This window comes from Pinus tabuliformis, chromosome 3_2 (assembly GCF_031772625.1).
Source record: "Pinus tabuliformis cultivar Carrire ecotype Pingquan chromosome 3_2, CPIR1, whole genome shotgun sequence".
NCBI lineage: Eukaryota > Viridiplantae > Streptophyta > Pinopsida > Pinales > Pinaceae > Pinus > Pinus tabuliformis.
The window spans coordinates 636,131,790-636,144,837 of record NC_142302.1 but is presented as its reverse complement, the minus strand read 5'-3'; the positions used below and the strand labels follow the sequence as shown (position 1 = coordinate 636,144,837).

Genomic DNA, 13,048 nt, shown 5'->3' with positions numbered 1-13,048 from the left:
TCACACACTCGCACTTATATCTGCTGCATCATAAAATGTTAAAACCCTTTCATGATGGGAGTGCAGCAATCAGGTCTGAATTTCATGCCTTTAAACCTGTGCACATATTCCAATTTCAATTTTCAATGGGAGTATTCTTTAAGCGCAATTTTTTTTAGAGTTTTTGCAGTTTTTATAGAGTTTCTTATTATTACTTTATTTTCTCCTATAATTACTTTTCTTAGTCTTCATTGTTATTCATTCAATGCACCACATCATTCCTATTTTTAAAATTACAATTGGATAATTGAAATCAATCATTAATACTCTGCATCCGTCGATCATTAGTAGTCCAAACGCATTTTTTTTTTTCAAACAGTCAAACTTCACAATTTTAGGTTGTTTGAGGTGGTTTGAAGATTTTTGAAAAATAGAGCAAGTTTTTGTAAATGCAAGCTTCCCCGTGTTCCATTAGAAGTTGGGACGTGTTTGTTAATATTATTCTAGCATCTGAATCAGAGGCTTGCTCCCGCACTTTGTGCTTCATCAAGTGGTGTGTTTCCCCACCTGTCCTTTGAAAGAACACTTGCTCCAAAGTGTAGTAGTATCTTTACCATAAAATGTAAACCCTCAGCAGCCGCCATGTGAAGTGGTGTTCTTTGATCATAGTCCTTTGAATTTGGGTCCATACCATAGGTCAGAAACCTTTTTAGGAGTGCAGTTCCCCCGCTTGCTACTACTTTACACAGATAGCTTCCACTATCTTGTAGATTCAAATATGCACCTTCCTTTACAAGCAGTGTAGCAATCCGATTGTGTCCAGACATGACTGCCTCTAGCAACGGGGTGTTTCCAAATTTATCTATACAGTTCATGTCCTTTTGATGCGGCCAAATGCAAAGTTGTTCTTCCATTATAATCCACCTTCCTTGGATCTCCCCGAGCCCTGATCAGATTTTTCACATGATGTAAATCACCATTGCATGCAGCGTTGTTCACCCTTAAAGCCAACTCAGCTTCTTCCTTTGCGATAAGATAAGTGATATCTGATTCTAATTGCTTAATTCTCAGATCTGTAACTGTTTCCTCGAGGATATTGTTTAAAATTTGCCGACCATCTACAAAATAAAGTTGCAGAATATTTGCAAAAGCTTGCTTCTCTAGCCGTAAGACCCTACAGAGTTCACAAACACGAACAGTATATGGTTGAGGAATGTTGCATAGGGCAGCAACTTCGCCAAATATATTATTGGGCCGAAGTTCAGCTACATTTTCCACTGACCCATCCTTTCCTATGATGACTTCCTTCAGGGTACCATGGGAGATTATATAAAGTTGGTCCACTGCACTTCCTTGCTCCATGATGACATTACCAGGAAGAAAAATCTCTTCATGCAACTTTGTCACAATCTGATCTAGGAACTCAGAACTACATCTTGTAAAAATTGGGACATGTTTGACTGTCCTTCTGTACAAATTTTTGAGAAACCTTTGCATGTATAAATGCAGGAATATCTTGGAGAATGCTCACTTCATTGTAGCTACTCTCATATTGTAATCGTAAGTGACTCTTTATTTGTGCCTGTATATCCTTCGTTAGCCCGTTTCTGTTCATGAATTTGATAATATCTGTCATTTTATCCCTGAAACGTTCTGTCTTGGATCCTTTGACTATCAATGATGTCATATTGCCGATTAAATAGGCACCAAGGATCATGTCAGAAGAAATAAATATCATAATAAATATCATCTCCCTGGGGTTTACTGCATGGGTAAAGTGATAATCTCCAAACTTCTATTTCCATAACCCCACGTTGGGTAAAGTGATAATGTACTCCAGCCATCTCTTTAAAGCAACATGCAATTTTTAAAGCAACATATCTTTTTTATTTGCTGGTATTCTCTATCGTAATAATGTGGATAAGGATTGTGTACATGCAAAAAGATCAAATAGGCTGAGAAAAGCTGAAACTATAAGAAATAAGGAAGTCAAGTGACGAGTTGAGAATTCTTTGACATTTTTTCATTCAATTTTCAAAATCCAACTATTACAAAAGCAAGAGGACGGTATTTTCAGGGATATTTTCACATTGGTAAAACTATTATTATCTTGTTAAGTGAAAAATCATTAAAATTGTCAACCTTGAGTCTAGGATAAGATCACGGATTGTGTTTTTTTTCTTTTTAAAGAGTGGTTGTGAAGGATCATACCAAGCCTCCCTTAAAATAATTGTTGACGATTTTTTCTTTATCCTGGCAAAGATTCAGTTCTTTTCGTTTTTCTCGTTTTGCACAAACATTTGTAGGACATTATATAGGCAGAGGCTCATCTTATCTTATCAGTCCATTCCTATATGGGTTCCAACTGAGAATCCCTAAAGGACATTTCATGGTAGTTTTAATGTTTATGTGGCTAAAAATTGGGTGGTTTGTGTCCAAATAGAGCCCCATCCTCTGTTTTATTTTTGAGACCCTTTTGTATAGAAGGTTGAATGATAAGAGGCTTATCTGTTGGTCCAAGTAGTAATAAATCAACACTACTGAGCCGATGTCGTTTATCAACAGATTAGATTGGATAATCTGGATTGGATAATCTTATAATTGTCTGGACAAATGACCATAAAAGTAGGCCAGTGGGACTAGAAGCATATATCAATTTTAGGTGCAACAAGTATTACTGTTTCAACACGGCATTCATTAACTCATAAGATACAATATGAAAATTTTAGTTGGTGTTGAACAAATAACTGCAGAACTAGGTCAATAGCAATAAAAGAGTATATTCAATGTAGGTAACTCCTAGATCAATACTTGATTAAGTTGTTTCTATTATATGGTATTTAAGAAATTATGCCTTTGTTTTATATGTAAGTGGGTCATCACCTTCTACTTACAATGATATCCTGTAATGGCAGCCATTGAGATTGCAGGTATGACTGTAACCAAGAGCAGATAAATTGAAAATATTATCACATTAGGAACCATTCATGATAGCTAGTTACCTTGCATGATTGCCACTTAGTGTCTTTTGGCTGTGCACCCATCTTATGTATGTGGTCTTGTTGCTTAGTGGTATAGGCAAGATCATGTCTAGGAAAATTATGATTTTGTAACTTTTTACTGTTTAGGTAGATTATATTGGGGGACATTTAAGTCATTGTTTTTGGTTTGCAACTCATCTTCACTGCTCGGACAAGCAAAGCCGACATAGTGTAGAAAGTTTTGAGAGAAAGATAGATACAAGCACCCACTCAGAAGTTTTACACAGTGATTTGGTCTAATGACCCTGGGAAAACCCACAAGGGGAAAAGCAGTGAAAGAAGGATTTTATTTGTAATCTCAGAGATATATTTTACAAAAAAAAATAAAATAATAAATAAATAAACTTCAAAGTACTTATCTCCCTTGAAGTTAGAGCTCAGCCTTCTAGGAATTTGTGCAACTGTCCTTGTATTCCTTGCCTTTGTCAGACCTATACTTGGATTTTCTTCTGCAACAGTCACATAAATTACTGAGTTCTACCACAGGAGACCGTACCTTAATCTTTGTTGTGATTACTCCATAAAATTTGTTGTCTGGAGGTCAGAAAAATACATAGTTAGTGTACCAACAGTCAGCTAACTTCCATCCTTCAAATAAGTATTGAAATTTCCTTAGTAGATGTATCATTGATGAATTATGTAATTGGATATGTCAAAGTATTGGGAGTGAAACAATGTTTTATAGAACGTTGGTAAGGCTAGTAATAGCTTAATTAAAGGTTAAGGCTCTAGATGTTGAAACTTGCAAATAAATAGACTACATCAGAATTGTAGCATCCAAATTGTGTGATGAACTAACTAGGAGTGCTTACATAGCTAAGACAGTTACCTTTATGGACAATCTAAATCATGTTTTATTGTTCAAACTTTATGATGCATCTAAATCGTACACTATGATTTTAGTTTAGTTAATTGTTATGATGTTGAGTATAATGTTACATGAGGTTTCGTGATATAATCGTAGGAGGATATGACCTCTCTACACTGCTATACAACTGCTTTGTGTAACAACTAATAAATTTGAATAATAAAGAAGATCATTTCAATGGCCTAAAGGGTATGATAACATTAGATTAAAGAAGAGAATCCATAATAAAAATGAGCAATTCAAGGAAGATAAGTTATTATATTGGAAGAATAGTAGCAACATTTCAAGTGTAACATGTTTTAAATTGAGACTAAGGGAAAAATAAATTGTATCTATGAATATATGGTAGGAGGAAGTAAAGGATGTTTATGTCAAGAAGAAAATTCTCTTAATGATATTGATGATTGAACCGAGCAACATGATTGGTAAGGTCAAAGTGATGGCCTATATAAGTGTCATTATAGGAAGTTCTAAGCACTTGTAATCCGTGAGAAATGACAAATGATAAACTAGGAAAATGTTCCGAGGATGATAATTGTTTAACTTTTTGAAAAAAAAATACATGATGTAGACTAATGAGAAAACATTGAGCATGAAGTGTAGGAAGAAATATTGTTGGAAATATAGTTGGAAATTCTATATTGAGACTTTGATAAGGATTACATATAAATTGGCAAAAGAAGTGAGATTCAACTAATAAGGGTGCAATTGAATAAATTTCACTCACGAGGGGATTGATCATATATTGTTACGTCATACAAAACAACTTATTAGTGCGCGTCATTAGTATTGAAAGAAGTTATGGTCAAAATACAATGGGCATACCAAATCATTCATAGATGATAATGATGGTAGTGGTTCCAATCATTTCAAAGTCTAAACTGAATAATTAATTAGTGAAAATTAAAGTGGAAAAATCCCTATTCCAACTTGAACATGGGTGAATCTACGATAATAGAGATCAAGTGGAAACTTGATGAGAAAAGCAAATATTTTTAGGATGAACAATGAAAATTATGCAACTAATAAATAAATCATGAGGGGGCAACAAGCCTCATGCAGGTAGATTAAGCATAAAATAAGACTTAAATAGGGATGACCTCTTGTATGTGCGCTATCTGGTTAAGAAAAATATGTATAGTGATCATGGAATTTTAACTTGATATTGATGATTTAAATGATTATACAAATGGTAATATCTTAACAATGAATTTCACCAGAATTTCCTTGGGGAAGGAAGAAAATATGACGAGATATTAAGACTCAAGATGATGAGGCTCATGTGAAATTTAACAATGTATTTAGATAATTATACCTATGGTGTAAATGGTCAACTTCTTAGTTGAAAGAAGTGGAAATGATTATTGAAAAAACTAATTGGTGTCTTGATGAAAACATCACACTAATAACATTGATGAGATAACATAAATCCTAGATGGATGTTGAATAATCTTAGTTCATAGTTGAATGTTTGTAAAGTAAAATTCATTTTTCTAATGAATCATGATAAGAATGCTTATAGAGTATTATTCTATATTTGATAAGTATTGAGATGTTTCATAATATGATGGTATGAGGGTGATCATGCCCACGTGGTTCATATTTATATACTGGTTACAATAGTGATGATGTATACTTATGATGAGGCATTATGATGTTATGTCAAGGTAAATTGACATATTCATTTACTACGTGATGATAGGTATTTAATGTTGAAAACTCATGATGGATATGATATGCATAACGTGGCATAGGACTTATGATGCTATAATATGAGGTTTATTGACATGTGGTTCATTTATTATGTGAAGTCATGATATATTTTTATTGCAAATATGTTGATGTTATAACTTATGATGGTATTTCATGAGGTGAAGCATGTGATACTTCCATTAAAATTTATGACATGCATGAGCATGTAGTTTGTTATTATTCATAATGTCACGATTAACAATGATGAATGTTACATGATGACATGCAAGACTTGACATGTGGATTATTTTCTATGATACTATGATGGTATAGCTAATGCATTGGTTGCATGTTGAGGTGTGATGATTCACAAGACTCCACAAATGGGCCGAGAGGGCCGGTTTATTTGATGATCTTGTGCGAGCCCATATGCACGATGGAGAATAAGTAACACCATATGGGCTGGGGACAAACTCAATCAACACTACATATGCCAGTGGTTCCTTTGTCTTGTGTATAGCTCTTGATGGATAGCTCTAGAAGAGCTATGGGACCATCTTGAGGAGGCCAAGTGCCTGATGTTCTAGACTTGGTGCCTGTTATTGGATTGGGATGCCGAAGTCTGGAAGGGATGTAAAGGACTTCGATGCCTGGAGCTGTGCGCCTTAGTAGTTGTAGAGTGAGTGGGCCAGCCTTGCCAGATGCCCGGGGTCATTGAGTACCAAACCAGATGCCTGCCTTGGGGCAGATGAGGTCTGAGTTAGGCACGCGCCTTGGGGCCAGCCTTGGACTAGGATACAGACCGGGTCAGGCTTAGCTTGGTGCCGAAAGTGGGAAAAAGGACAAAGATTCCTTGAGATTTCCCGGGGTGTTGGGGACTTTCGATGCCTGGTGGTTATATTAGTTCAACAGAGGGTGTTGGCAACATGAAGTTAATAAATAATAAATAATGAATAATAAAAATAATAAATAATAAATAATAATAAATAATAAATAATAATAAATAATAAATAATAAATAATAAATAATAAATAATAAAAATAATACAAAAATAATAATTAACAATAAAAATAATGAATAATAATAAATAAATCACTTAATAATAAATAATAAAAATAATAAATCATAAATGTTAAATAATAAATAATATATATTATATAAAAAGAAATAAATAGTAATAACCATATTAAAGCTCTAAATAAGAATAAATGAAAATAAAACAAGAAAACTATCAAAAAAAGAAGGAAATAAAACAAGAAAGCTAAAAATCAAAAGAAAAGTAAAGAAATAAAACAAGAAAAAAAGTTGCATGCAGACACATGGAGTGTGTGCATGGGGTTCCCCTTCCAATGTTTTGTTCTGTTTAATAGATGGTGAGGAAGATGAGAGGCATTCTTGCATTCCATCTTTCTGAGATTTTGTGTTTCATTCTCTTGGGAGAATTGTATACTAAGACCTAGGAGTCACTGGCAGTAGTATGTTGATTGAGGGCTCGGGGGTGGCCAGTTGTAGCAAGACGTTGCAAAATTGAGCCTACGGTTGGGTGGAGAGTCGTCCCCAAAACCTTGTTGCAGATAGCAGACTTCAACCGAAATCACAGGTAAGTGTTCTAATCGTAGTTTTGAACTTGAAGTTAATTAGTTGAATTGCATGTTGAATATCAATTATTTGATTAATTACATGTTTATTTTGGGTTGTTACAATTAGCAGATGCAATTGCTTCTCGAATGTTAAGTAGACATTTGTAATAATCATACAATTAAATTTAAAAACATTCCATAACATGTTTTACAAGATAAGCTAGTAATAGTGATATAGTATAGCATATAAGTGTGTCAAATATACATCGTCTTCTATCATAGGTTGAAAAACACCTTATGATCGGCAAAAATGATAGTACAAAAAGCAAAAAATGTCATATGAGTCTACAATAGGCGATCATCCTATTACTGGTGATGATCATGATAAGAAACCATTGTACGGGCCACCCTACAAAGGAACCTCCTGAAAGGTCCTGGGACCCCAATCACATAACATTGTAGCCTAAGAGGAATGTCATCTATGCTGGTCTCTGGAATTTCATCTATGCTGGTCTCTGGAATGTCTGCTGTAAAACACTCTAGATGGTTTCCAATTCAGCCAAGGTCTTTGTAGATTCATCTTGTGGAGCTGGTGCTACTGCAGCTGGCTGTTTCCTCTCATAGGGCTGGAGAGTGGCTGGTCACCGTGGACCTACATCTGAATTTTAAACTTTTTACTATCAATTTTTGGATGGTTTAAAAACAAAAAAAAATAAATTAGAAAATGTTGAAAATGATTTTACCTGAGTCATCCCGTTGCTCTCCTGGTGGAAGAGCCATGTCTGGGTCACCACGATAATCTATCTCATCATAAGGAAAATCCTGAATAGCAAATACTTGGTTCTCCAACCAATGAAAATACTCAGGAGTAAATCGAACGACTTCTGTTCCCTCCTCAGGATGACAGGCCATAACTACAACCTAATGCATCAGTTTGGGCTCTCGGGGAAGTCCAGCTCCAACGGTAAGATGTTGTGGGACCAACATTGGGACCCTCTCTAGACCAAAGCTCACAACTAAAGCACCATATCCAAAGTTCTTTAGTTGTCCGTTCTTTTCTCTAGTCAGTTGGCCTTTTACATTAGCCAACACAGCCTCGCATCAGTTGAAGATGGTGTCTCAAAAGTAGTCTACTGCCATCCGCATTTGGGATCCAGTGGCCACATGAAGTGTTGTGCTTCCACAGAGCTTGGTAACAGTAAATGCGATCACTTTGAGTTCAGGACGGGAGATGGTTTTGATATCAATCCCTTTGTCTCTAGTTTGGTCATTGCAAAACTCTAGCCGGAGGCTATCGACAGATTTGCCACCTGGCCTAGTCCCGAATAGAGTCAAAGGTTCACCTCTCTTAGGCAAACCAGTCAAAAAGTAAATGTATTCCGGTAACATTTCGAGCTGGTGGCCACCAATAAAGAAACACTGGTCCTGTATATTCCACCTGTCTACCAGCCACTGCAAAAAGTCCACCTGGGCCCTCATGCCAAGTATGGCCTAGCATTTGTATAAACTGCATGCCTTAAATGCATCAATTGAAGGTTGATGATTAATCACAGTGATATCCACATGCTCTTGCTGCCATTCCCTCCAGTCAAGCATGATCTATACCCTACATTCAATAAAAAGGCGGATTAGAATATTTAAAATCAAAATTTTTGGGTGGAATTTGAAAAATTTAAGTTTGAAAACCTTTGCTGCGGGGACCGCACCCTCTATGTTAGAGACAATGTGTAGGTCTGCACTCTGCCTTAACGGTAGGTGCGGGCCCCTAACTTTTTTCCTTTTACAAAAAAGTTGAGGCCTGTAGGTTTCCTATGCTATGCCTAAGGACCCACGCGCGCGGGTTTTTAACCTAAAAATTTCCTAAAAAACAAAATAAAACCCTAAAAACAAATTTCAAATGGATGAAATCAAAGAGTAAGATGATGTGGATTACCTGGAGGAGATGACGTTCGATTCCAGCAGACGGATTTTCCGCAATCGTCACGAGACGTTTCTGACCAAAAGCTCTATTTTCTCACCACGAGAAGTCAAACAGTAAAAAATAATTTACAAAAGCCCTTTTTATAAGATTTTTTGAATAAATGAATTTTTAATTTGTTTATTTTTCACTTTAAAGAAGTATCTTTTGAAGCATTTATATCTATTTTAAACAGGTATGAGTAATGTTTGAGTTTTTGTGCAGGATAACAGATTTTTCAGGCAAAATTGATCATTTTTGACAAAAAACATTAGAGTCACCTTTAAGCTCTTTTCCGACTCCTAAAATATGAAAATATTGCCGAGTTTTTCTTTTTAAGCTCGTTAAAACAGAACTAAAAAGGCGGTCCACTTACAACCCTTTTCTGACCGTAAAAACATGAAAAGATTGTCGATTTTTGTCGTTTCAAATTCGATATTGGTTATAAAACGACGTGTCATTGGTCGCTTTTTTACTTTTTTCAGATCAGAGACACTAATTATGAAAATTACTCCTTGGTCGTAATGATCAAGCAGTTCTCTCAAGTATTATTTTATACTTTTTCGGGTTTGGGAGACACAAATTTAAGAAAAAGAACAACCATGGAGTTTTCTTAAGTTTTTCCAGACTCCCTAAAATCGAAAAACACCGAGTTTCTTCTATACTGGACTTGTTAAAATTTAACAGTAAAGGACCTGTTCAATTACAAACAGGAATAGACCACTCCTTCTTAGGGTTCGAATTCAAACTAAGTTGGACTCACTGAAGGATGAGCTTATAATCAAGCAAATGTTATCCTCCTCAAGCTTGTTAAAAATAAAGAGGTACTTGCCAGAAATGGTGGGGGAAAAGAGAGAAAAATGAGTCTGTTTGTCATACTTTATGTCTCAGAAAAGATTTAACCACTCTTGAACAGGACAATTTTTATTCACCTGGGTTGAGAAATCCTTTGCCTAATAGTTGAGCAAACCATATTGAAAGTCTTCAGCTAGTTTCTAGGTATTAACTTTGGGTCAATTTTCACCAAACCATCTGTTGTGTTGTTATGTGTTCAAGAGGTCAGTGCAAATAAACCATTCATCTGCAAAATATCTATCATCCATCTTGACCATCCCTGAGTCATTCCTTGCAACTATATTTCTTCAAACTTGATTTATGATTTCGTGTTGTGGGCTTTCCTACGACGGATCACTTTCTATCGACTTCAACTCATTATCTAGAAATATGATCTAGAAATCATCAGTACCTTGGGATATGCATGCCTCAATCACAGGTTTCTCGCCTTCGACGATATGTTGCATCATTGACCTTCGATCAAAGGATTCCTTGACATGTTCGACATCAACACATCTATTCACATCTCATGGATTGTACTGAGTACTTTGAGAGCCATTGACATTACTGGTGGTTTCTCTCACACTTGTTAACAGTTTACATCATTGATTGGTAATCAAGTGGTTTCTACCATGTTCGACTTTGACACATTCATTCACATGGATAGAATCGTACTATTTCGGGAAGTAGAAATCAAGACCCTGGATCTAGTTTCCACCATCTAGGTTGCGAGGAATTTTGTATTCATTATACAGTAAACTATTGATATGCACATGGCAGCGTCCATACTATGTCTAAATGTGTCTATACTTGTGATGTATTACAAGATCATTCCTATATCAGAGCAGTAGTTAGTTTTCTAGTCAGTTTTGATCTAAGTATGGGAATGCATACCTCAGCGATGATATAATCTCATATATATATTTTGTATTGAATGTTTTTACAGGTTCCAACCGGGCTCTCCACAAGATGATCTTTGAAATGATAAAGTACTTCACTCTTCTTAGATGATAAATGAAATCCTCATCTACTACAAACTTCGCAATTTATGGGGCAATCTGTTACACAAAATATTGTCACCATGACTATTTTCAGTTAGTATGGGTCTATCATCATTCATACTGTCGTCCTTAGCAAGTCTCAAACCTCAGCTCTTCATGTCAAGCATTAAAAATGAGAGAACGTCCTTGAAAATCAATAAAGCTCTAGTTCCGCACTTTCTCTTACTGTTACCTGCGATCCCGCACCCCTTGGTCATGTTACCTGCGGACCTGCCCGCTCTCTCTAAAGGAGTGGGTGCGGACCCCTGTGAAATTCAAAAAGGTGCAAGTGTATTCTTAAAAATTTGCTTGTGGTTAATTCTGGATGATTCTACAAGGAATCTTGATGTGGATGGTTCGCTCCTAGGTGGTTCATGCATCCCATAACTAAAGGATCTAATCCCTTGGTGAGAGGAGCTTATCCATTTGAATGGGGGCTTTATCCCTTTCAAGGTGGACCTAGTAACTTCCCTCCATTGCACTACAAATTAAGGCATTGGGTTAGTTGCTAGAGAGGTTAGAAGCTGAACATTTTTGAGGGTAAATGTTGTTGGAATTGAGACTTCCTAGTTAAGCTTGAGAGGAGAGAATACATAACTTTTGGCTCCATTAAGAAGAGAGTGAAACTTGTCAAAATAGAGGAGATTCTTGTTGGACCCTAGGAGGAGCTTGTACAACATCAAGGCACCAAGGTTGTAAAGTTCTTCTTTGATTAAAGTTAATACAATCAGATTCATTTTTCTCAATAAATTGTCTTATATGGTTTGTTTCATGAATTCCTTGATCATCATGATAAATATGATTTATTATATTGGCTTTTCAAGTGTTATTTAATGTGTGTGCTTGTTTGTGTTTGCAGATTCTTTACAAGGGAGCTCATTTGGATTAGCGGAGCGTGGCTTCTACAAACTAGCACTGGACCCAAGGTAGGCCTAAAACGCATGTTTGCTTTTATTTATAAATTGCATATTTAGAGAAATAATTTGTTTGGTTTGCTTGTCTCTAGATATCATTAGATACTAGGGAGGTCGGTCTTGTCCGCAAGAATGACTTATCCAGCCGAAACACACTTTACCTAACTCTACACTAGACAAAGTTATAGTTAACTATATCCTATGTGTCAGAATATCCTAACATCCCCCCTTAAGAACAACTTGGGATAGGATTTAAGGATGTACAAATATGACACAATAGGAGAAGGAAGGAGGCATTAGAGCCTATCCCCCCTTAGTGACAACTTCCTGAACACCAACCATAAATTGAAGATTAGTAAACTTCGCCTCTGTGAGAGCCTTTGTAAAGATGTCTGTAACTTGATTATCTATTGAACAATATTGCATTTCAAGAACATGGTCATGAATGAGCTTTATGATGAAGTCCATGTGAATTTCAATGTGTTTGTTGCATTGATGTTGGACTGTACCTTTTCATAGTTGAATGGCACTTTGATTATCACACAAAAGTGTAGTCAGATGCTGCTGCTGAAAGCCAAACTCTGACAGGATCTGACCAAGCCACATGGCTTCCTTACTAGCTTCTATGGCACCATGATACTCTGCTTCCGCTAAAGAAAGAGAAATGGCACTTTGTTTCTTGCAAGCCCATGTAATAGGTCCTGAACCAAGAGTGAACACATAACCTGCAGTAGACTTTCAATCATCAGGGTCGCCATCCCAATCAGAATTAGTGAAACCAACCAATAGAGGAGATGCTTCTGCACTGTAATGAATCCCAAACTGAACTATACCTCAAACATAATGAAGTATTATTTTAGCTACTTTCCAATGATGTTCATGTTGGTTTTGCATAAACCGAGCAATATGTCCAACAAAAAAGGAAAGGTCAGGATGAGTATGGGTGAGATACAAAAGTTTTCCTACAAGTTGATGGTATAAGGTAGCATCAACTTCAGGGGAAGTACAAGTGACTGAAAGTTTGTCTCTGGACTGAAAGGGAGAAGGGGTTTTCTTACAGTCTTCCATGTGAAAATGGCGTAGAAGATCACATGCATACTTGGACTCGGAAAGGAAGATACCTTCCTTGGATTGCAAGACTTG

The 13,048-nt window shown here is 36.1% G+C and overlaps 1 pseudogene; it reads right to left on the bottom strand.

Annotated features, from left to right (window-relative positions):
- Window positions 1–477: 477 nt before the first annotated feature.
- Window positions 478–13,048, bottom strand: part of LOC149182229 (potassium channel KOR1-like) — a 64,832-nt pseudogene continuing 52,261 nt past the window's right edge.